Source organism: Phoca vitulina, unplaced genomic scaffold (assembly GCF_004348235.1).
Source record: "Phoca vitulina isolate PV1807 unplaced genomic scaffold, GSC_HSeal_1.0 scaffold84, whole genome shotgun sequence".
NCBI lineage: Eukaryota > Metazoa > Chordata > Mammalia > Carnivora > Phocidae > Phoca > Phoca vitulina.
In genome coordinates this window covers 882,083-909,207 of record NW_022589787.1, presented here as the reverse complement: position 1 = coordinate 909,207, position 27,125 = coordinate 882,083, and the positions used below count along the sequence as shown (strand labels likewise).

The 27,125-nt window shown below is 34.1% G+C and overlaps 1 long non-coding RNA gene and 1 other non-coding gene across 2 annotated transcripts; both read right to left on the bottom strand.

Moving 5' to 3' along the window:
• Window positions 1-539: 539 nt before the first annotated feature.
• On the bottom strand, window positions 540-27,125 carry LOC116626199. Its single transcript, XR_004298207.1, has 4 exons — window positions 22,376-27,125; window positions 1,859-1,975; window positions 733-770; window positions 540-578 (listed from the first exon to the last, which is right to left on the bottom strand). It is a non-coding gene; the product is annotated as an uncharacterized LOC116626199 (long non-coding RNA).
• LOC116626226 lies at window positions 1,230-1,296 on the bottom strand. The gene has a single exon (XR_004298218.1). It is a non-coding gene; the product is annotated as a small nucleolar RNA SNORD109A (small nucleolar RNA).

Below are 27,125 nucleotides of genomic sequence, written 5' to 3'. Positions count from 1 at the left end.
ATATATATATTTTAATAATGGAAGTTCTGGAGTCTATTTCAGTATCTGGTAGGGCTCTTTTACTTTATGGTGTTCCAGTTATTAGTGTTCAAGGCTATTTTATTCATTATTATTGAGCTCATTTGAATGACCTTGCTCGATTCTGGAGAAATAAATACACACATTAAAATATGAACATACATACCTACCTACCTATACACATACATAAGTATAAAGAGAACACAAAAACATTACTCATTGAAAGAATGTGTGACAAGAACATTGTCAAGAAAAAAACATTTACCTCTTCCTAAACTAAAACAAATCAAGTTTTCCAAAGCTCTACATCTGTCAATCCACATAGAACTCAGATAAAATAAAATTTAAAATTTGGAAAGGAGGCTAAAGACACTCACCAAAGAAAATGACACATAATGGGGGTGCATGGGTGGTTCAGTCAGTTAGGCATCTGCCTTCGGCTCAGGTCATGATCTCAGGGTCCTGGGATCGAGCCCCATGTCGGGCTCCCTGCTCAGCGAGGAGCCTGCTTCTCTCTCTCCCTCTGCTGCTCCCCCTGCTTGTGCTCTTTTTCTTGCTCTCTGTCAAATAAATAAAATCTTTTTTTAGAAAAGAAGATGACACATAATGAAGATATTATCCAGTAAGTCATTGGAAAGATGAACACAGAGACCTTAGGATGTGGCCCAGAACACATGATATATGAATTTAAAGGATGCTGGCATAGTTACTCACTGCTCTTCTCTGAAGTGGAGGACTTCATTCCATCCCGTCTACCTCAGAAAAACATGACAGAAAGAAAAGCAAACATATAATCTCTGAAAATTCTCTACACTGAAAAATAACAAACCCTAAAATTGATTCCATTGTCAATATTTAAGTATGCAATGTTTCCTTCTTTTAGCCAACACCAATGAAACTTTCAGTACTCATCACAGTTGCTTGAGCTCTTAATTCAATCTTTCTTTTGTTTCCTCATTTATTACTCATGAACATGTTTCCCATGTACAAATATCTATTGACAACTCTATGTTCAAAGTGTGCAAATGAAGCAAGTCTGGGGCCATACAACATGTCTAAAGTTACACACTGCCTCATGAGATAGGAGGTTAATGCCTTGCTCCAAAATAAATAAGAGGCATGCTCACAGCAGTACTGTTTTGTCACTTAAGATCCTCAAATACAGCCAGGCTTTGAGAGTCTTATTTGTCCTATTAGAGGGCCACTTATCTGGACCTCAGATTGACATCTGGAATGAGTCCCTCAGCATCCTCAGACAATTGTGCTCATCATTGATCCAGACAAACATCCTCCCAAACAAATAAGCAATTCCATAGCCAGGCTTATTTTCTTCAGGCTTATCTACTGCATTATAAATAAAGAATAGTAAATGCACAGGAGATATTTTATTTAGCATCCGAATAATGGAACTCCTATGTACATAGAACAAAAGGCATATAACCTTGGATTTTTCTAATAAAATTACATAAAATCAACTGGGAAAATTTTTAAAAAATCAACTAAAATTTCAAGGAGAAATGGGGAAGTATTCGTAAATCTGGTAGCAAAAAGTTATGATTACAGTAGAAATATGAGTAGAAACATCTGTATCTGGACTTGCCAATAATAAAAAGATAAATAAATCAATATTTTGGCACATTTAATTTTCTTTACAAGATTATTAGCATACACTATAAAATGGTATAAAAAGGAAATAGATCAATGATTCCCAGAAATTATTCAGGTTACTTCCAGAAGAAAATTTTTTTATTTAATGAAGGAAAGAAATAATAATGAATATTCATTTAACAAAGTAGGCACACTTATGAGGGGAAAAAAAAACTATTATTAAATATTCTACCTTGGGCTTCTGAAATAATGAACCCAGAGAACGTGACAACACACACAGAATTTTAAAAGCATCAGAATAGCTGCTCATCTCTCTTCCCTAAAGTATGTTACTTGTTCAGTCTTTGTCCTGCAGCAAAACATCACAGATAATATAAGTTAGATCCAAAAATACATGAAATTAATTTAAAAATAAAGCAAATCATTTGTTCTGTAGTGATTATCATAGAGGAATCCCACACTTCTAGTCCTTGCTACACATATCATAGCTGCTTGGTTCTTAGCTATCTTTGCCAGTTCATTTCTCCACTTATTTCCTCTCTGAATTATTCACTCTACAAATAGTCAATAATCCTCTCTACTATGCTGTGTAAATTGGTGGCACAGTGATTTTCTTTTTGAATGAGAAATTCTTTTTTTTTTTTTAAAGATTTTATTTATTTATTTATTTGAGAGAGAGAGAGAGAGAAACAGCATGAGAGGGGATAGGGTCAGAGGGAGAAGCAGGCTCCCCGCCGAGCCGGGAGCCCGATGCGGGACTCGATCCCAGGACTCCGGGATCATGACCTGAGCTGAAGGCAGTCGCTTAACCAACTGAGCCACCCAGGCACCCTTGAATGAGAAATTCTAAAGTTGTATTCTACCAAATAAAGACTTTATGAAAATGCTTTTTGATGGGTAAAATGAAGGGCACATGACAAGGTAGTTGTAAGACTTATATTCTGGAAGTAAGAGATAAGAACTTCAAAAACTTATTACAACATATAAAAACTGATGGAACAATGGTATGAATTAAAAAAAAAAAAAAGATGAGAGGTGCCTGGGTGGCTCAGTCATTAAGTGTCTGCCTTCAGCTCAGGTCATGATCCCAGGGTCCTGGGATTGAGCCCCACATCGGGCTCTCTACTTGGCAGGAGGCCTGCTTCTCCCTCTCCCACTCCCCTGCTTCTGTTCCTGCTCTGTCTCTGTCAAATAAATAAATAAATAAATTTTTAAAAATAATTAAATAAAAATAAAAAAAAATTTAAAAAGATCAAAGTTTTCATAAGATAATGGAAATTATAAAATAGAACCAAATGGAAAAGAACATCAGGAGAGCAAGTCTTAAGAGGACTAAAATAGAATAAGCATGGCCAATCTTTATTCAAAACAGAATGCAATTAATAATCCTAGAGTTCATGGATTGGCTAGCATAGGTCTTTGAAGGATAAATGCTTGCAAGTGAACTGGGGAACTCAAAGTGCTAGTAGGTACAATGAGCTGGACCTCAGTGGTTATGTAGTGTTTGATTCCATTTAAATGACATTTTGTTAAACACAAAACTATAAAAAACAGTGGTCACAAGAGATTATGGAGTAGAAGGAAGGGTTGACTACAAAGGAATAAAATAAAGAAGATTTTTAGGGGTAATGGAACTCCTCCATATCATAATTGTGGTGTTAGATATACTATTCTATACACTTGTCAATAACCATATAACTGCATGTGACAAAGAGTGAGTTTTCCTGTAGGTAAAATAAAAAATAAATTAAAGGTACAAATATAAAATTGAAAACAGCCTGGGACAGACACGTATTCACTGCACATTCTCATGGATTAGGCCCAAATATTTGTTAGCTGGCACACATGCAATGGAACATCATTTAACCAAGGAACAAGATATTCATAGATTAAATATTTAATACATGCAAGACTGGTAGAATTCAAAACCATGAAAACTGTGGGCTAGCACTAAAATGATTAAGTAGAAGTCCATCCTCATTTGCTTAGAATAGAAACAGTGTACTGTTCATCAACAGTGGTTTTGTCTCTCATTTTCTTTGGATTTCTTACATTCACTCAATAGGGCACTTTTTCGCTTGCTGCTTATGAGAAAGGATAGACCATGAAATCAGACAAGCAATCATAACCCTAAAACATACTGAACCACTTGATTTACACATAGATACTGCAGATGACAATAAATGATGGAGGCTGCTTCAGCTATGAAGCCCACAAGTGAAAGTTTTTCATCGTACTTCTACATGAACATTAGTAAGAAAACCAGTATAAATTCTGTGGCAAAATTCTACTGATCTGAACAATCTCTAGTATCCTTGAGTATTACGCAGCTCATTTATTCTAGATACCCTTTCTGCATCTTAATGTTACAAGGCAAGGAAATGCTTTCTATTCGAGCCAACACTGATTCTGTAACATCTAAAACAAAATACAAAAGCAAAAATGTACAATGATAAAAATATATACACCCACTAAATCAACAGGTGTCAGGAAATAGACTTCAATGGTATATATCACACTCAAGTTACTTAATTATGTCTACAATAAGAGTTTCCACTACTATCTAACAGAACACTTACTCTGCACAGACTTTTCCTTTAAATGCAACAAATATGATCTTAAAAATCCTGGTCAAACAGTTCCCCAAAATAGTAATATAGATTTACCATATTCTCACCGTTAAAAAAATTAAAAACATAGGTATACGCAAAAGCCTCTACACAAATGTTCACAGCAAAGTTATTCATAACAGACAAAAAGTGAAAACAACCCAAATATCCACTAAGTGATAAATGGATAAACAAAATGTGATATATCCATACAGTGGAATATTACTCATCCATAAAAAAAGGAATGGGGTTCTACTTTTTTTTATTATGTTCAGTTAGCCATTGTATAATACATAATTAGTTTTTGATGTAGTGTTCAATGATTCATTAGTTAAGCATGATACATGCTACAACATGGCTGAACTGTGAGAACATTTTGCTAAGTAATTAAGGGTAAAAATACTTGTCTGCACCTGTATTTGAACCATTTACAACAAGCTATGATTTTCCTTTATACCCTAAATCATTTTAATTTCTTCAAAACAAGGTTTGAATTTCTTCAAAACAGTATCATTATTATTAAAGCTAGGCAATTATTACCTTCCTTATATAGTACTATAATGTATTTATGGACTTTCTTAAATTTTGCCAGTTTTTCCTTTAATGTCTTTTATAAAAATCCTGAATCAATATTGTATTCAGTTTTCATATCTATTTAGTCTAACATAATCTAGAATATTTCCTCAGTGATATTACTATGTTTGAAAACTGACAGTTTGTGGGGGTTTTGTTTGGTTTGTTTTGTAGAGTATCACTCAACTTGGGTCTGATATTTTCTCATGAGTTGATTCAGGTTTATTCACTTTTGTCTGAGGTACTAAAGAAATAAGGCTAGGTTCTTCTCAGTGCTTCCTATCAGTGATGCCAGATGATTCCATCACTGGTAGTATTATCTTTCATCTCTTACTTAATTCAGGTGGTATCTGCCAGGTTCTCCACTACTATTTTCTCTTTGCAACTAATAAGTATATCATGGAGGAGATAATCACAATCTGTAAAAGTATCCTGTTTCTCCTCAAATTTTCTCGAAGTTTTAGCATCCTTTGATGTTTCCTGGTTGAAACAATTATTATGATCATTCCTGAGAATGTCTTTATATCATTTCTACCTCATTTATTATAGCTTTCTGTCATATAGCACTTTACTTTCTACCCTATTTACCCATTCATTCACTCATTCATTTACATACTGGTTTAATAACATTATAAACATATTATTATTAATCAGTTTTTTTTCATTCCTAAAGAGATTTACCATGTCCAGACATGCCTGAACTTTATGTCAAAACCAGAGGTGGCTCATTGCTCAGTGTCAAGCATCTTTGACAGATGCAGCCTTATCCATCTGTGAAAGCTTTCTCCTTCTGTACTTCTACTTCTCCTTCAGTATTCACGATGTTCCAAAAACCCAACTGTGAGTATCGTATATAGTCATTTCCCCTCAAAATGCCAGAAGATAAAAAGGCAAAGTTAGAATAGCTTTGCACATTCCTTACATTATAAGACAGTTAAATTTCTAAACATAGTCTAGCCACTGTTGTGGCATAGTCAGGCAGAAATTGTCACTATTCTCTTTATCAATTTGGCCAACATTTTAGCTACTAGTTTTGAGTTGATAATTAATTATACTTGCAAGACACAAAGTGTTATCTTTAGAAAAGGGCCAGAATGAATACAGATAAGTGGGGAAAAGTAAACTGATTGTGAAACACATATTCAAAGGAGGTAGACAGTTTAGAATTCAGACTATATGGTCATAAATCACGGAAAGAAAAAATATTCTAATGGGAGATTATGACATTTAAATTTCTATCAGTTGGGGATTTCTTTGTTTATTTCGGCATTTGATAGACTTAGTTAGACTGACAACTCAATGACTGCTGTATGTAATTAAAATATGTGTATTTGAAACCCCACACACACTCACACACACAACACAACACACAAATGAAACAGCAAAATAATGACCAGAACTCATTATCAACATTTTTTAATATTCTTCCTATAAAATTGGTTTATTGACCATATCTGCACAAGCACATATTTGTATCATTTTACATGAATGAAATACAATGTTATTGCCTCAAACATACTTGGTACTCAATAAGTGGTAGATAAACTTCTGAAAAGCTTGGATTTGCATATCAATTAATTTAAACATACATTACCATATATAACAATATAATCCAACTGGATAAATGTATCAACATTAATTTACTTAGAATTATGATTTTAGGTAAACAGGTTACTTACAATTTTAAAAGTACAACTAAGGCTGTAATGATTACCCTTGAGTTTACATACATCTTTGAACACTTCCTATTACATATTTAGGTAAATTTCTAAAAATAAAATTGTTAGTCAAAATGTGCTAATTTCCACCTAATATATTTTCCACTGTCTTCTGGAAAGACTATAACATACCAGGAGTTCCCAATTCTCCACACTTGGTTAACAAATGTACCTGTTAATCTGATAGGTGAAAAAAGACAATTGTTGATTTATTGCATTATGTGTGTGTCTATGTGTGTTCACACACATTTAAATTTCATTATATATTTATAATTATTTCATATATATATTTAATTATTTAATTATAAAGATTGGTAGAGTTGAGCATATTATTATATGCTCTTGGCCATTCACAATGCTTTTCTCTTATGAATTGTTCATTTATGTGCTTCCCAATTTTGTACTAGGATGCTTGTCTTTTTCTAACTGATTTGAGTGAGGCTTTGATAGAATATTAACACTAAATTTGTCACATAAATTTTAAGCAAATATGCATATGTATTTTTATTTAACTGCAAAGAAATAGCCCAATCTTAAGTTACAAGGTTTTAGTGATTGTTTTTCTCTCCTCTAAGCCCTCCATGCAGATAACATGAGAAAACAAGAGTAAACTTAGAAAACACAGTTTAATTGGGTTAAATATTGTATCCATTGCCTATGTATATTGTTGACTCAAGTTTTTATAAACTAGATTAAATATTAGCCTTGAAATATAGGAATCTTATTTTGAGATGTTGAAAAATTTACACCTGCTCAGATAAAATCAAAATAGACTGAAGTCATTGCATAAGGAGACTGGATACCATGAAGGAAGCTTAGAGACAACATTTCAATTCAAACTATGCTAAAGGAGAAAAGAAAGCAGGCAAGATTTTGGTCACTAATTCCCTGGTGCCATTACAGATGAAATGTGGCAGAAATACATTCAATTTTGAAATTTAATTTATTGGTTATAAATGGAAAGGGGTTCATATCACTAATTCCTTATACAGTGCTGGTTTCACATTGTTTAGTTTATGATGGCATATAGCACTGATTTATATGACTCTCTTGTGAAGAAAATACAACAAAGGAGCTAAAATAATTTTAATGAAAATAAAATGGAGATATAATTCTCATATATTTTTACCATGTGTCTGAGTTAATCTGATCATTGTTCAGGTTCTTGTTTAACCAATGCTCTAGTTCAGGGATTGGTAAACTCAAGCCCATAGTCTGCTGTTGGAAACAAACTTTTGCTGGAATACAGCAACACTTACTCAATTACACATTATGTTTGGCTGCTTTCATACTACAACAGTAGAGTGGAGTAATTGCAACAGCCTGAAAAACTAACATGGTTATTTGGCCCTTTACAGAAAAGATTTGCCAACCCTTGGTCTACTATAATAGAGACTGAGGTGATAATTCCAAGTAATTAAAACTTGAATATTAAAATATGGAAGTATAGGAAGACTGGAAAAGTAGAGTCCTCATATTTAGTTTGAATTTTCTCATGTCAGACTGACATACAATGGAGGCAACTCTATTTTGATTTTTTGAGTTCAAGCATAGTAATAAGGCCAGAGTTCCTGCTAGGCAGGTCCCTGAATTAATGGTCCTCAGTCATGGTTTCTTTTTGCTTTTTCCTTCTATACATCATGACCACAGAGACCACTGTTACCACTGTCCTTACACATGGGAAGTAACTCCATTGGTCCTCCATTTCTATGTTCTTCTGCCTCTTAAATCTAATGGCAGAATGGATACACAGATAGACAGGCAGACAGATAGATGATAGACAAACAGGTAAAATGGATGACAGATTATTGATAGGTAGATATATACAGATTGATTATGGAAAATAAATTGGCAGGTAGATAGATAGATGAAAGTAGAATTGGGCTGAATTTGAGAATCATTAACATAAGACCTAACAATATCAATCAGAGTGTTTCTCAAAACAGCATTTGTTTCCACAAAACCATATTTATCTTACATGTCCATTGGAATGCTAGTTCTAAATTTCTCACAAGATCATTGAAGAACAATAGTATGTTTTGTGATGGTGTGCATGGCAAAAACTGCAATAGCGTTCCTTTTCTGCATGGTTGTCATGGGGTTTGACCCGTTGGAGTCATGCCAAAGTGAAAAAAAATGCCATTCGTATCAAATTTTATCTTTCCCAAATTCAGAAGTTATAAAATGCCTATGCCCCACTTATCTTCAATAAAAAGATGGTATTTCAAGTGCTAGATCAATTCTGTGTTAAGAGAACTCACATCAAATGTTTACAATACAGGACAACTCACAAAACATTCCATATTTCTATGCTTTGACCATAATGGTAGTGTTATCAATTAATTAAATGAAATTATTTTATCATCAATTCACCCCAATCTTTTTACCCTGCTTTTTCTCATTAACACTCTTGCAACTATAAGTCATCCATACACTCTCTAACTTATTTTTTCACTATACATACCATGAAAGCAAAACCAGACATTTAAAATGTGGAATGATTATTTTTTATATGACTTTGCGTGTAAGATAAGAATGTTAAAAAAACTGAATTCCCTGTCAAAGGAGCTCATTTTTTTAAAAGATTTTATTTATTTATTTATTTGACAGAGAGAGACACAGTGAAAGAGGGAACACAAGCAGGGGGAGTGGGAGAGGAAGAAGCAGGCTTCCCACGGAGCAGGGAACCCAATGCGGGGCTTGATCCCAGGACCCAGGCATCATGACCTGAGCCGAAGGCAGACGCTTGACGAACTGAGCCACCCAGGCGCCCCTCAAAGGAGCTCATTTTATCAAAACCATGAAACAGAAACAGAGAGGAAAACATAAGACAAACTGTTTAATTAAGAGCTCTTCAGAACTACCCTTTGTTAAAATATCAAATCCTGCTTTGCTAGCCAAAATTTTTGTTCCTACTATTTTCTACAACTATCCAAAGAAGGAAATGGTTTTCTCATTGAAAAAAATGTGCAATATTGTTTTTATTATCTTTAAAGTACTAGGGATAAAAAAGTCACACCAGAATTCTACATTCAGTAACAACATTCCTCAATAAAGAAGGCTAAATTTAAAAAAAAATGCTAAATAAAGCTACTGTCAGTTAAAAGAAAACTGTCATATAACAGAAAACTGAGAAAAATTGCCACCAGTAGTTCTGGTGCTAAAGAAAATTCTATAGGAAGATATATAATAATAACAGAAGGAAACCTGGATCTTCAGGATAGAAAAGCACTGAAACTGGTTTATATTTAAGAAATAGGATTTTTTTCTCTTATGTTAGGAAAATATACCTATTTAGAACAATTATATCACTGGCTGTAGGGTTTATTGCAAATGTAGATACATGACAAATCTAGCATAAAAGGGGACAGGAACTAGGGAAATGGACATATATGGTTGTAAGATTCTTATGTTTATGTGAAGTGATAATATTTAGTCTTAAAATATTGAAAACAACTAAATATGTATATTTTAATCACTAGAATGTCCACTAAAATACGCAAAGAGATAGAGCTAAAAAGGTAAAAGAAGATGGAATTCTGAAAAAAAAAATGCAATCAAAGAAGGCACAGAAGAAGGAATAGAAGAACAAAAAACAGAAGAGAAACAAGGGAGGGGAGTTCACACTTAAAAATAAATGATAAAAATGGTTGACTTAAATCTACCATTTCAAAAATTATACTGAATGTAAATTGGAATAAATAACCCATCTGTTAAAGCTTAAAACATATACCCACTATATGCTGTCTAAAATGACAAAACTTTACATTTAAAGATACAGGTTGGGAAAAAAAGATGAAAAGATATACCATGCAAACAGTAAGCATATGAAGACTAGAGTGGCTTTATTAATTTCAGATAAAGTAAACTTCAAGACTATGTTACCAGAGATAGAGACATTTTATAAGAGGGTCAAATTATAAGGAATACATTAATAATTATGGATGTTTGTGAATAATAACGGTTTCAAATTACGTGAAGTGAAACTGATAGAAATAAAAGGAGTTATAGACAAATCCATAATCATAGTTGATGATTTTAAATTCAACTCCTTTGGTAATTTATAGAATAAGACAAAGTATCAACATAGAAGAATGCAAAAATACTACCAAACCTCTCCTAATGGATATTTATAAAACACTATAGCCAATGACTTTAGAACATATGTACTTGTTCAAATTTTCCATGGTATGTTCACCAAGATAAACCACATATTAGGCCAAAAACCAAGTCTCAAAAACTTTAAAATCATTCAACTGATAAAGAATATGTTCAATAACCATAATAAAAATTACAAATCCATAAAATAAAATACCTTTAAAGAAAAAGAAATGGTGAAGGACATATATATTTGTGTAGCTAATGAGATTTGTATAGCTAATGAAACTCTATGATTTTTCACTGTTTTAAAGTTTCATCCTCACATGAAAGAATAAGTCTGCAAAGAACTAAAATGCCAATTCCTGAATAATGGTTCCATAACTCGGGAAAAGCTTTGGCAGAAATAAATATTTACTGTCATTAAAGTAAGGCATCTTACCTAAAGCTAAGAAAACTCCAGTTATTAAAATATCATTGAATAAAATACTTCAAATTTGGGGAAAAAAAAACAATGTTAGAGCAAAGGCAATAATTTTGACTGAGAGCCACAATTCAAAACTATTGAGAATCAATAAGATGGTGACTCAGGAGGTTCCTGAGTTTATCTCCTCCCTCAGACAGACTGAATGTATAGCTACAGATTGAACAATTTCCTCTGAAAGAGGTAAGAAAATAGTTGAGCTTCTAATTGGCAATCATCTAGGAGCTGGCTGCAATCTTCTACAGAAACCAAGGATGCAGGTGGATACTTCTCACACCTTTTCCCTTTATCCTACTCCAATAATAAAACCAAATTTACCATTATTTCCCACTTTTGCAACATTCACCTGAGTGACACGCCCTAAGATCACCTGGCTTTAACATCCCAGAGGGCTTGCATTTACAAATTCCACAGGACTGTAGAAAACAAAGTAGTTCTTAATGGGTTCAGGAGCATACTTCCTTGGTTATACACCTAAGCCACAGAAGAAGCAGGCAAAAAAATCCAAATCATTTGTGGAACATAAGGAGTAGCATGGGGGACATTAGGAGAAGGAAGGGAAAAAGGAAGGGGGGAAATCGGAGGGGGAGATGAACCATGAAAGACTGTGGACTCCGAGAAACAAACTGAGGGTTTTAGAGGAGAGGGGGTGGGGATGGGTTAGCCCAGTGATGGGTATTAAGGAGGGCACGTATCGCATGGAGCACTGGGTGTTACACAAAAACAATGAATCGTGGATCACTACATCAAAAACTAATGATATATTGTATGGTGACTAACATAACGAAATAAAATTTTAAAAAGTCCAAATCATGAAAAGATTTGGGGGGCGCCTAGGTGGCTCAGTCGTTAGGCGTCTGCCTTCAGCTCAGGTCATGATCCCAGGGTCCTGGGATTGAGCCCCGCATTGGGCTCTCTGCTTGGCAGAAAGCCTGCTTCTCCCTCTCCCACTCCCCCTGCTTGTGTTCCCTGTCTCGCTGTGTCTCTCTCTGTCAAATAAATAAATAAAATCTTTAAAAAAAAAAAAAAAAAGATTTGGCAGCAATAAATATTTTTATTTATTTATGAACACACACACAGGTTCCCCCTGGAAGGGGTTTAACTATTAAGTTTCACACCTGCTGCCTAAGGGGCAAGCTTCTAATCAGCCTGCATCTAGGTGCAGACTGATCCTCCCCTTTGGGACACTTATGGGTCTTGCCACACCCTCAATTAATGAGAGCCACAATGGTACAAAGAAGGCGTGGACAATCATGAAGGTTTGAAAGACAACTAGGAACTCAGGATGAGTTGATCAGTGTGGTTCATCTCCTATAAGAGACCATTCTGTCTAATTAATAAATCTAATTAGTCTTAAAAAATCTTAATAAAATGGAGATAAGTGATTTACCTGATCAAAATATGATCAAAATAATGATCACAGATACGTTCACCAAGGTCAGGAAAGCAATGCATGAACAAAGTAAGAATTTCAACAGAGATAGAACGTTTTTAAAAATATTTTATTTTTAAGTAATCTCTACACCCAACATGAGGCTCAAACCTACAACCCTGAGATCAAGAGTCACATATTCTCCTGACTGAGCCAGTGAGGTGCCCCTATAGTATTTTTTTTTTCTAAATACCAAGCAAATGAATGGATAAAGGAGATGTGGCATATATATACAAAAGAATGTTACTCAGTTGTAAAAAAAGAATGAAATCTTGTCATTTGCAGCAACACAGATACACCTAGAGGCTATTATGGTAAATAAATGAAAGGAAGAAAAATACCATAGGATTTCACTTATAGGCGTGATCTAAAAACCAAAAGAACACACACACAACAGAAAAAGTCTCATAAATACAGAGAATAAACTGATGATTGCCAGAGGGAAGGGTACAGGAAGGAACAAAGTAGGTGAAGGAGATTAAGAGGTACAAACTTCTAGTTATAAAATAAATCACTAATGAAAGTAGAGCATAGGGAATGTATAGGCAATAACATTGCAATAATTTTGTATGGTGACAGATGGTAACTACACTTACTGTGGTGAGCACTGCATAATGTACGGAATTGTCAAATCACTCTGTTGTACACCTAAAATGAATGTAACACTGTATGTTAACTAAAGTCCAATAAAAAAGTGTAAAAAAAAGTAGCAAACATGAACCACAAAGGTAAAGAATACAATAACTGAACCAAAAACTTCTATAGAGGGATCCAATAGTAGACTAAAACAAGTGACTCTGGATTAGCAAAATTGAGGAAAGGGTAATTTATTCAGGCAGATTAGCTAAAAGAAAAATAAATGAAAAAATGAAGACAGCTTAAGGGACTTAGGAAACACCATCAATTTGACTAATATACACTATATTATAGAGGTCCCAGAAGAAGAAAACAGAGAAAAAGGGATCAGAAGACTTATTTGAAAAAATAATGGTTGAAAACTTCCTTAAATGGGGAAAGAAATAGAAAACCAGATCCACAAATCCCAGACAATAACATAAAAGAAACCTAAAAAGATTCACATGAAGACATAATTACATTGTCAAAGGCAAGGAAGAAAATCTTAAAAGCAGCAAGAGAAAGCAACTTGTTACATACAAGGCAACCCCCATAAAACTATCAATAAATCTTTCAGCAGAAACCTTGCTGGCCAGAAGGGAGTATGAGGATATATTCAAACTGCTAAAAGAAAAAAACAAAACAGGGGCACCTGGGTGGCTCAGTCGTTAAGCGTCTGCCTTCGGCTCAGGTCATGGTCCCACGGTCCTGGGATCGAGCCCCGCATTGGGCTCCCTGCTCCAGGGGAAGTCTGCTGCTTCTCCCTCTCCCACTCCCCCTGCTTGTGTTCCCTCTCTTGCTGTCTCTCTCTCTGTCCAAAAAATAAGTAAAAATCTTAAGAAAATAAAAAATTTAAAAAAAGAGAAAAACAAAACAATAAAAACTACCAACCAAGAATATTCTACCCAGCAAAGTGGTTCCTCAGAATTAAAAGAGATACAGAGTTTTCCAGGCAAACAAAAGATCAAAAAGTTCATCACTGCCAGACAAGCCCTACAATAAATGTTAAAGGGTGTTCTTCAAGCAGAACTGAAGGGATGTTAATTAATAATAAGAAACTGTATTAAAGTATAAAAATTAATAGTAAAGTTAAATATAGAGATAAATTCAGAATAGTCTAAAGTTGTAATAATAATGAGTAAACCACTTATAACTAGAATAAATGCCTGGGTGGTTCAGTCGGTTAAGCATCTGCCTTTGGCTCAGGTCATGATCCCAGGGTCCTGGAATCGAGCCCCGCATTGGGCTCCCTGCTCAGCAGGGAGTCTGCTTCTCCCTCTGCCTGCTATGCCTGCCACTCCCCCTGCTTGTGCTCTCTCTCTTTCTGACAAATAAATAAATAAAATCTTTAAAAAAAAAAGGATTAGGGGCGCCTGGGTGGCTCAGTCGTTAAGCGTCTGCCTTCGGCTCAGGTCATGATCCTACGGTCCTGGGATCGAGCCCCGCATCAGGCTCCTTGCTCACCGGGAAGCCTGCTTCTCCCTCTCCCACTCCCCCTGCTTGTGTTCCTGCTCTCACTGTCTCTCTCTCTGTCAAATAAATAAAATCTTAAAAAAAAAAAAAAAGATTAAAATAAAAAAATTAAATAACTATAGTAACAATTTATTGTGGATACACAATGTAAAAAAGATGTAAACAGTTACCTCAAAAATATAATAAGTTGTGTTAGGGCATATTTGTATACATTTGACGTTATTATCAGCTTAAAATAGACTGTTATACATAAAAGATGTTTTCTTTAAGCCTCAAAGTATAAGCCTATACTAGAAACACAAAAGATAAAAACAAAGGCATCAAAGCATACTACTATAAAAAATTATCAAATCATAAAGGAATAGATTAAGAAAGGAAAAACAAACCAAAGGCATTACAAAACAATTTAGAAAACAATTAAAATAGCAACAGTAAGTCCAAACCTTAATTAACAGTAAGTCCAAATCAATAATTACTTTAAATGTAAATGGACCAAGGTCTCCAATCAATAGACAAAGTGGCTAGACAGATTATTTTTAATTGATAATTAAATAAACAAACAATACCCAACTATATATTGCCTATAAGACCCAATTATATATTACCTACAAGAGACTCAAGTAAACATTAAGGACATACATAGAAATAAAGTGAAGGGATGGAAAGAGATATTCCATGCAAATAGAAACCAAAATAATGCAGGGGTAGCAATACTTATATCAGAAAAAAATAGACTTTAAGCCAAAGACTGCAAGAAGAGACATAAAAGTCATTATACAATGATAATGGGATCAATTAAGAGGATATGACAACTGTCAATATTTATACACCCAACATTAACACCTAAATACATAAAGCAAATATTGACAGATTGAAAAGGAGGAATATATGACAATACAATATTAACAGGGAACTTCAATAATCTATTTTCAACAAGAGATAGATCATCCAGATGCAAAATAAATAAGGAAACACTGAATTTAAACTACTTATTGGACCATATGTACTTAAGACATATACATAAGATTCTAACTAAAAGCAGCAAAATACAAATTGTTCTCAAGTGAACATGGAACATTTTCTAGGACAGATATCAGACTACAAAATAAGTCTTAATATATTTAAGAAGATTGTTTGTAGCAGCAATGTCCACAATAGCCAAAATATAGAAAGAGCCCAGATGTCCATTAACAGATGAATAGATAAAGAAGTGGTATGTATATACCATGGAATATTATTCAGCCATCAAAAAGAATGAAATCTTGCCATTTGCAAAGGTGTGGATGGAACTAGAAAGTATTATGCTAAGTGAAATAAGTCAGAGAAAGAAAAAATCATATGATTTCACTCATGTGGAATTTAAGAAACAAAACAGATGAACATAGGAAAAATAAAATATGAAGGAAAAAATAAAATAAGATGAAAACAGAGGAGGTCAAACCATGAGACTACCCATAGGAAACAAACTGAGGGTTGCTTGAGGGGACGTGAGGGGGATAGGGTAATTGGGTGATGGGCACTAACAAGGGCACTTAAACTAATAAGCTCAGGGTGTTATATGCAACTGATGAATCACTAAATTTTACCTCTGAAATAATATAGTATATGTTAATTAAATTGAATTCAAATTGAAAAAAAAATTAAAGTAAAAAGAAGATTGAAACCATATTAAACAGCTTTTCTCCACAATGGTATGAAATGAGAATCAATTACAAGGAAACTGAAAAATACACAAATATATAGAGATTAAACAGTATGTTCCAGAAAAATCAGTATCTCAAAGAAAAAATCAAAAACAACATATAAAAACTTAAATATGCAGCAAAATCAGTTTTAAGAGGGCAGTTTATTGTGATAAACACCTACATAAAGAAAAAAAAGATCTCAAATAAGCAAACTTCACACCTCAAGCAACAAGAAAAAGAACTAAGCCAAAAGTTAGCAAAAGGAAAGAAATAACAAAGATTAGAGCAGAAATCAATAGAGACTACAAAAACAATAGAAAATCTCAATGAAACTAAGATATAGTTTTTGTGAAAAGATAACCAAATAACCAAAATAGAAAAACAAACAAAAAACCTTTGGCTAGACTTACCAAGAAAAAAAAGAAAAGACTCAAAATTATAAATGAAAGAGGAGACATAATGGCTAATAAACAGAAATAAAAATAATCATAAGAGACTACTTTAACAATGTATACCAACAAACTGGATAATCCATTAGAAATGGACAAATTCCTAAAAACATAATACCTATGAAGACTGAATCATGAAGAAATAGAAAATCTGAACAGATTAACTACCAGTAAGGAGGCTGAATCAGTAATCAAAAATTTCCCAACAAAGAAAAGTCCAGGACCAGATGGTTTCATTAGTAAAATTTAAGTAAGAAGTAATCAATGCTTCTTAAAATATTCCCAAAAAATAGAAGATAAGGGAACACTCCCAAACTCATTTTATGAAGCCAGCATTACCCTAATACCAAAACCAGACAAGGACACACATGAAAAGAAAATTACAGGCTGATATCCCTGAGCAACACAGATGTAAAAATTCTCAACAAAATATTAGCAAACCAATTCAACAATACATTAAAATGATCTTAAGACCGTAGATCATAGACCATCAAATGGGATTTATTCCAGAGATGCAAGGTAGTTCAGCGTCTGCAAATCAATAAATATGAAATACACCACATAAACAAAATGAAGAATAAAAATCATAGAATCATTATTTAAATAATTTTAAAAAATCAACATCTGTTCATGACAAAATCTCTCAACAAGGTGATTTTAGAGGAAATATATCTCAACATAATAAAAGCCATGTATGACACACCCACAACTAACATCATACTCAAAAGTAAAAAAAGCAGAAAGCTTTTCCTCTAAGATCAGGAACAAAACAAAGGATGCCCACTCTTGCCACTTTTATTCAACACTACTGGAAGTCCCAAACAATGCAATTAGGCAAGAAAAAGAAATAAAAGGAATCCAGATCAGAAAGAAAAAAAATAAAACTGTCACTATTTGCAGATGACATGTTATATATAGAAAACTCCAAAGACTCCCAACAAAGAACCGTTAGACGTAATAAACAATTTCAGTAAAGTTACAGGACACAAAAATCAATACATAAAAATCACTTCTGTTTCGATACACTGACAATAAACTTTTGAAAAGAGAAATTAAGAAAATAATATAATTTATAATAGCATCAAAAATAATAAAATACTTAGGAATAAATTTAAGCAAGGAGGTGAAAGATCTGTTCACTGAAACCTACAAGACATTAGTGAAAGAAATTAATGAAAGAAATATTCTGTCTTTATGGATTGGAAGAATTAATAGTTAAAATGGTCATACTAGGGGCACCTGGGTGGCTCAGTCATTAAGCGTCTGCCTTCGGCTCAGGTCATGATCCTAGGGTCCTGGGATCAAGCCCCGCATCGGGCTCCCTGCTCGGCAGGAGGCCTGCTTCTCCCTCTCCCACTCCCCCTGCTTGTGTTCCCTCTCTCGCTGTCTCTCTCTCTGTCAAATAAATAAATAAAATCTTTTTTTAAAAAATGGTCATACTACAAGCAATCCACAGTTTAAATTAAATCTCTATAAAAATTCCAATGGAATTTTTTTAAAAAGTAGGAAAAATTTCTGAAATTTTTATGAGACCAGAAGAGACCCTGGTCAGTCAAAGCCATCTTGAGAAAGAAGAACAAAGCCAGAGGTATCACACTTCCTGATTTCAAACTATATTACAAAGATATAGTAATCAAAACAGTATAGTATAAAAACAGATACATAGATCAATAGAACAACATAGAGAGACCAGACATAAATCCATTCAGCTTTGGTCAATTAATTTTCAACAAAGAAGCCAAGAATACACAAGAAGGAAAGAATAGTATCTTCAGTAAATGTACTGAAATCCTGGACAGCCACATATAAGAAAATAAAATGAAATAAAACTAGACCCCTATTGTACACAATACACACAAATAATTAACTCAAGATGGATTAACAACTTGAATATAAGACCTGAAATCATAAAACTCCATAGGGACAGGTCCTTGACATTGGTCTTGGCAATAATTTTTTGGATTTCACCTGAGGCTACATCAAACTAAATAGCTCCTGCTCAGCAAAGGAAGTCATCAACAAAATGAAAAGGCAACCTATATAATGGGAGAAAATATTTGCAAACCACATATCTGATAAGGGGTTAATAGCCAAAATACACAAGGAACTCATAGAACTCAATAACAAAACAAACAACCCAATTTAAAAATGGGCAAGGACCTATGTCTTCCAAAGACATACAAATGTTCAACAGGCACATATAAAGGTGTTCAACATCACTAATCATGAGGGAAATGCAAATCAAAACCACATTGTGATATTACCTGTCACCTCCTAGGAGTTCTATTATTAATAAGACACCAGTGGCACTTGGGTGACTCAGTTGATTAAGCTTCTGACTCTTGGTTTCGGCTCAGGTCATGATCTCATGGGTTATGAGATAGAGCCCCAAGTCAGGCTCTGCACTCAGCAAGGAGTCTGCTTGAAGATTCTCACCCTCTACCCCTCTCCCCACTGTCACAGGTGTGCACGCTTCCTCTTTCTATCTTTCTAAAGTAAATAAATTTTTAAATTAAAAAAAACAAGACATGAGATAAATGCTGGTGACAATGAAGAGAATAGGGCCTTGTACACTATTAGTGGGAATATAAATTGGTACACCCACTTGGAAAACAGTATGCAAATTTCTCAAGAAATTAAAATGGAACTACTACATCAACCAGCAATCCCACTTTTGGGTATACATACAAAGGAAATAAAATTATCTTGAAGAGGTAGCTGTACTCCCATTTTCACAGCAGCATTATTCATAGTAGCCAATATATGGAAACAACTTATGTGTCCATTAACAAATGAGTCAATAAGGAAAAATGGTGTGTATATATAAGATAGATAAATATAGATTAAATGGATTAAATTATAATTATATGTAATTTATAATACATAATTATGATTATGTAATATTTTATTATAATATAATGGACTGTCATTAACCCTTAAAAACAAAGAAATCTTCTCTTCTGTGACAACATGGATGAACCTGGAGGTCATTATGCTAAGTGAAATAAGCCAGCTAGAAAGACAAATCAAATACTGCATGGAATCACTTACATGAGAAATCTTTTTACAAAAAAAAAGTCAACCTCATAAGCAAAGTAGAAAAGCAGTTTCCAGGGGCTTGGGGATGTTGTAAATAGGGAGAGGTTGGGAAAGGGTATGAAGTTTCAATTATAAGATGAAGGACATCTGAGGATCTAATACAAAATATGGTGACTATAATTTGTAACATTGCATTTGTTAAGAGAGTAGAATTTAAATATTCTCACCAAAAAAAGAAAAGCAAATATGTGAGGTGATAGATGTTTTAATTAACCTGATGGGGAAAATCCTTTCACATTGTGTGTATGTATATATACTATATATATACACGTGTATATATACACATGTTAATTAAAACATCTATATACACAGGGGCGCCTGGGTGGCTCAGTTGTTAAGCGTCTGCCTTCGGCTCAGGTCATGATCCCAGGGTCCTGGGATCGAGCCCCGCATCGGGCTCCCTGCTCAGCGGGAAGCCTGCTTCTCCCTCTCCCTCTCCCCCTGCTTGTGTTCCCTCTCTCGCTGTGTCTCTCTCTGTCAAATACATAAATAAAATCTTTAAAAAAAAAAAAAAATCTATATACACATATACACATATGTGTATGTTTGTGTTATATAACATACATATATACGTGTGTATTATATAAATCAAATCATCTCTATCACTTTATAGATCTTACAATTTCATATCGTACTTTAAAGATCTTACAATTATATATGTCAGTTATATCTCAATAAAACTGACAAAAATTTAGGAAGATTTTTTAAGCAACAGCAACTGACACAACTAAGCCCTTATATTTCCATAGGCAACAAAGAGAGCATTTCCCTTGCATCACAACAAACCTGAAGACAGACACAAAGTGGTATCAGTGCTGGCCCTCTCCCTTCCCTGCATAGATTCAAGAGTTAGCCAAGTACCAATGCTAAAATAGAATTATACAACATGCACATGGAACATACTTAGAAGGGAGGCCCAAAGAATAATCCTGTTCTCATGTAGCAAATTCAGACATGTTTAATGGGTTTTATCCACTATTTTTAAATACAGACATCCCTGACTTATGATGGTTTGACGTACAATTTTTTGACTTTATGTTGCTTAAAAGCGGTACATACTCAGTAGAACTGAATTTAAAATATTGAATTGTAATCTTTTCCAGGGCTAGTGACATACAGTATGATACTCTCTTGTGATTCTAGGCAGAGGGAGCAAGTAGCAGCTCCTAGTCATCCAGAGGATCATTAGGGTAAAAAATTGATAAACTTATAACCACTCTATACCTATATAACCACCCTGTTTTTCACTTTCAGTAATCAACAAATTACATGAGTCAACATTTTATTATAAAATAGGCTTTGTGTTAGATGATTTTGACCAATTGAGGCTAATGTAAATGTTCTGAGCATGTTTAAGATAGGGTAGGCTAAGCTATGATGGTATGTTGGTATGTTGGGTGTATTAAATGCATTTTCAACTTATAACATTTTCAAATTATGATAGGTTTATCAGTACATAACCCCACTGCATGTTGAGAAAGATCTGTAAACCATTTTATTCTCAGAGTTAATATCTACATGTCTATGTCTCAGAAAAAAAAAAATAATCACTAAATTTTGTTCTTCTCTTTCAACATTGTCAAACATGAGGTTCTCAAATTACTCAAATAGTATCACTTGTCTCTCTGAATCACACCCTCATTCCTTTGTTATATTCTCTCTCATTATTTATGACTTCTCATTCTTTCACAAATTTGTTTATTTCTGAACTTTAATGAAATTCTTACTTTTAGATATTGCAGCATAAGACAATAGAAAAAAAATCCCTGTCAAGTAGGAGCTCATTTTATATGTGTGTGTGTGTGTGTGTGTGTGTGTGTGTGTGTATACACATAAATATATATATGGGGGAGACAGAACACCAGGCATAAAATGAATCAAAATTGGTGTGTGCATTGATAAGGATATAAACACAACACTTAAGTGTTGGAAGTAGGGAGCCAAAGCAAATAGGATTCAATGAACGCAGCTATTTACATTAAGGCATATTGACCAATACTGAGACACTTCAGGTCTGGGTGCCATTCAACAACTGTCTCATCTCAAATTTACCATTTTATTAATGGATCCATTCAGATGCTCTCTCCAAACCAGCACTTTCTCCACTAATGGAAGGGAGGTATGGGTGTGGGTGTCCAGGTTGGACAAAATATTTCTAGACTTGGGGCTCCTGCTGGCTCAGTCAGTGCAGCACATGACTCTTGATCTCAGAGTCATGAGTTCAAGCCCCATGTTGAGCATAGAGATTACTTAGAAAAAGTATTTCTAAACCATTAGTTAGGGAATGACAATGCACAATAGTATTATGAATGATGATAATCATGAATCAATGACACAATTTAACAAGGCATTGGTTGGATCTATCACTCCTCCAAATTGAACCAATAGCAGTACTTTTCTAAAGGTACTGAAGGTAAGAAATCTAAAGGTAATGTAGTCAGAAGATATCTTAAACTTACTTGGAACAGCTGATTAAAAGCCAGAAGGAAAGCAAGGAATACAGATCCTATTTACCTATTGTTTTCATTGTCTTTCTAGAAATCAACACTTTCTGACAACTTGGTCAGCCCTTACTGAAAGGGCAGTATTCACCTCTTCACAGTCTCCACAAAGGTGATTGTTCTTCTCTTCTGGACTTTCCAACCTAAGAGTAACGAGAAAGGCTCATGTACAGTTTCTTCTTTTCCTTATTGTTTCTTCTGGACTACCATTTAAAACACATATATATCATTCCCATTCATCATTAGTCAGTAGACTTCTCTTCAGGACTCCTTGAATCTTAATACTAAACAAATGAACTGGATCACATAAATGGTTATAACTAACATACTCTTTTGGGAAATACCCATCATACTTAGCATGGTAGAATCACATATAGATACACAAAGAATAATTTTTAAAAGTTAGAAAATTCAAAGACAGCAATATTAATACAATATGATAGGGACACTGAATGGTCTCACTGAAATCAGTCATATAGGCTGTACTATATTGTTCCTTTCCATGATTGCATGCCATCAGTGACTATATTGTACAACTTAATGTGTTATTAAATTGACCTGTCCACAGTCTCTCCCCAAGAACAATTCTTCTCTTTCAAGGTCATTTTATTTTATTTTTTCCAAGGTAATTTTAAAAGTAGAGAAGTGTAGAATACATAGAAAATAAATGTATTCTAGGGACAGATTACACATAAAAAGATAAATACTATAAAACATGTTAATTCTATCCAGAGGGAAAAATCTACCATCCATAAGGCTTCCTATCTGGATTATTTTTGTATGAGGGAACACCGTAGAAAAAAAGGACACCAGTGGTACATGCCATATAAGCAGGAAAGAAAACAAGGGCCGCATTCTACTCCTCCACAATTATCAATGGGAATTTTTAACTCAACCCATAATGTTCAACATAAAAAGTCTAATCCAGCAGATACTCAATTTCCCTATACTATAATCTACATTTGCAATTTCCAACACAGCAGAGTCTAAAGAATCTATGATTTCCTCAGTCATGGCCAAAACATTCCCAGAAAATATCTTCAAGGAGCTGCCTCATATTGGGTCTCTATAAATTTTAATTTCTTAGCCCTTTAAGTGAATAATTCATCAAAATCTTACTCATCCACACACTAAACAAGATGTTCGTGAACACAATTATAAAATTACATTACATCTGCTACATACTAGGCTCTGTAAGGTAATGGAAAGTTAAATATGAATAGGAAAACATCCCTGTCAAAAGGAGCTCATTATTTCTAGTCTGTTAAGACACATAAATAAAACAAAATTTGGTAACTGAAATGTTAGAGGCATAAGAATGATATAAATTAAATGGTGATAATTCAGACTGGTTGGATAAAAAATTTCTAGACTCATTCTTAAAACATTAGGGAATGAAAATGTATAATAAATTTATGGAACTATTCCAGATTCAATTTAAAAAGATCACCTTCCACATTCTTATCTTCTCCTTGACCGTAGAGATGTTATTTACATTTATTATCCTACAGAACTAGTATTTAAAATGTACCTTCAGCACACTTTGACCTTGTTCTTATAGTTCTTTCCTTCAAAATTCTGCCTTCTGTACATTTTGTCTTACTTCACTCACTTGATTTGTAACACCATTCTTTCTTCATGCCTTTTTCACTTGTTCATGATTAGGCTGTTAATTTTTCTTTCACTTGGCTCCTCACCTGTTCCTTTCTTCAACAGTCTTTGCTCAACATCTCACAAAAACAAGATCTCTGGAACTAGCAAGCAATTTTACCTTAATGAAATATTCTACTGTGTTCAATAGATGTAGGAGCCGATCAACACAATGCAAGTGGGAACTCAATGGATAAAGTCACACAAAGATTATTATTGGAAGACTGAGTAGTTGTAATGAAGACAACCAGCTCTATCCCATATGCATATAATGTGCAATACTGAAAAGGATCTCAAATTGTACAACTGAGATGTATCTTCATTTTATTATGATTCATGCAAGCAACTCACAAGACATCAGCATCTGTCTGTGCCAGGTTGACACTGGTAACAATATTACAGAGCAAATTGTGGACTCAAGAGGGCTCCTTCGATTAAAAGCACTACCTACCCTCCCCACCACACAGCACTTTTACTTAAAATCAATGACATTCTCTTTATTTCCAAAATTAACTGTGCCTTCCAATGTCATGTAAAAGCCAATTGCTAACCCATTATTATTTTTTTTTTAATTCATTCACTTCCCTTCAGGAACAATGAAATCCTTTAATTTTCATTCAGTGACTCCAGCCACGCTTGACAATCTCTTTTAATGAATTCTCCTCATTTACTCAATATCTAAATTCTAGAGGTGGCACAGTCTTAAGGTGAATATATTCTTACTCCCATGTATACACCATCTCAAGATGTCAACCTTTCACATGGCCATAAGTAACAGCCTGTACCGACTCATCCAAAGTAATATCCCAGTCCCCCCCCAATCTACATCCTGTGCTTCTGTCTGAGTCCTATTTCTACATTAAAATTCAACATCTTAACCCATAGGTTTAATATGAATATGAAACTGGCAAAACAGATCAATTTCTTACCATGCATTTTGTGGAAATCAGCATTGCCTAGCATACCATTTACTCAGTTGCTGAGGTCCTGATCATACTATCCTATTTGAATCTTCTTGTTTCACCCAGTACCATTCAATACTTTATCAAGTAGGACTGACAATACTTTCAAAATACATCCTAAATCCCATTACTTCTCAATACTTCATAGCATCAATCCAGTACAATACCTTTCATATGACTTTTGAAATAACCATGTACCTTGCCTTCTTACTTCAAGTCTTGCTATCTCATTAGTATTTTATTCACAGTGATCTTTATCTTACATAAACTTGTTTATATAAAAATATAGAAAACATAAGAATGATAGAAGTCAAAATTTGGAAATTTTTAAAAAATGAAAGAAGTTGGCATGTTAATTATGAATAAAATACAGCCATTGAACAGGACAATAATTCTTGCCCCAAGCACTAAATGAGAACACTCTACCTTAGAAAATGTTGAATGAGAAATTATGGGAGGGACTTCTTAGGGCCTAAAATTTCTGAAAAAAAAAATGATGTATCAATTTTAGAATTTATTTTGTGGTAAAATGAAAATAAAGATATCATGACTGTTACACAATCTCATATGATGAACTATATAGAACAATATAGCAGAGAATTATTTCAAACTGTCATAACTGTAGTATTTTTAACCAATCGCATAGTTTTTCCTTGGAACTAACTTAATGTCCTATCCTATTAAACCAATTACCAGAAAAGCCACAAGCCTGGATTTTTGTGCAAATGATCTATCAAAGCAACAAAACTCAAGAGACAAGGAGAGAAAAGAAACTCCAATCTTCTCCTTAAATTTTTTTTCTTAGTCACTTCACACTACTTCCTTTGGGAGGAAAAGGCTTCACCGTGATTGAAGAAACTTCACAGTAATTACCGGGCCTCTCTTTAAGGGGACTTCAGTGTTGTGAGGTCAGCCTTGCATTTATTCTCATTTGCATTCTTATTTCAAATTCAAGGGCTGCTACCTTGAAAGTGCCTTGCTTGATGGAAAGACCCAGCTATACTGCCCCCCTGCCTTCTTCTACAGAGTAGGGCCATATTGATTCCATTCAGATTTGAAATTTGAGAGGCTGTTTTCTTTGGGACTACTCTACTACTACTCTACTCTTCCTGTATCGAGAAGTTTTTGGCAGCACAGTTTCTATTATCATCTCAGAGAATAATTAAATAGTAACATGCTCTCCTGTTGTGATCTATTTATTTTTTTAAAACTCCCTTCACATCATCGAAAATTGTAAGGGTTTGAGGCTCAATTTATGAATCTGGTAATAAAACTGGTCTTAATCACATCAACACCAAAACAATAATCTGATACATTTGGCCTCATAAAAGAGAGGAGGATGTGTTGTAGCCAGGCAGATTTCAAAATTTCCAAGATACCCTTATTATGTTATATATGAAAGTAACAATATTTATATTAATACAATACAGACTTCTCTTGGACCCTGGCTGCCTTCTTAAACTGTTTTGCCTTCTTTACATGACAGCTTTCTTCACTGGTTATTTATTTACCTATTTGCATATTCATTTAGTTGATACTTCATTTGTTTACAATCAGTAATTTTTGCCTTGCTTCTGTTTTCTCCTCTATGCATTTAATGATAACATTTACTGAGCCTCTGCTAACAAGCTTGTCACTAAAGACAGTACAAAGTTAGATACGGGAAGCAGGGAGTATTCAGATTACCATTTTGATCCAAAGCCTTGGGCCATATCCATGCTTCTGTAAATATACTGCCTTAGTTTACAATTTATAAATTAGTATGACATTTCTATTCATATCAGGTGGACTGCACTTCAGCAACACTGAGCTAGACTTTGAAAATCATATTCAGATGACTAAAAACATTTCATCAATTCAACTAAGTCATTTTTGGAAGCTTAAAATCTCTTCATTCTGGAAACCTTCCTTAAATAGCATGAAATTTGTGATTTTGAGTAGATTTCTTAAAATTCCCTGGTTACAGAGAACATAGAACAGAATTTATGGGTATATAGGTTTTAGCCAACACAACCACTGCCACAATCCATATCATCGGCACAGACAGCACCACACAGAGCTGGAGAAATAGTGAAAGTTAAAACATAAATAAAAGCTCAGAAAGCGGGGCACCTGGGTGGCTCAGATGGTTTAGCATCTACCTTCGGCTCA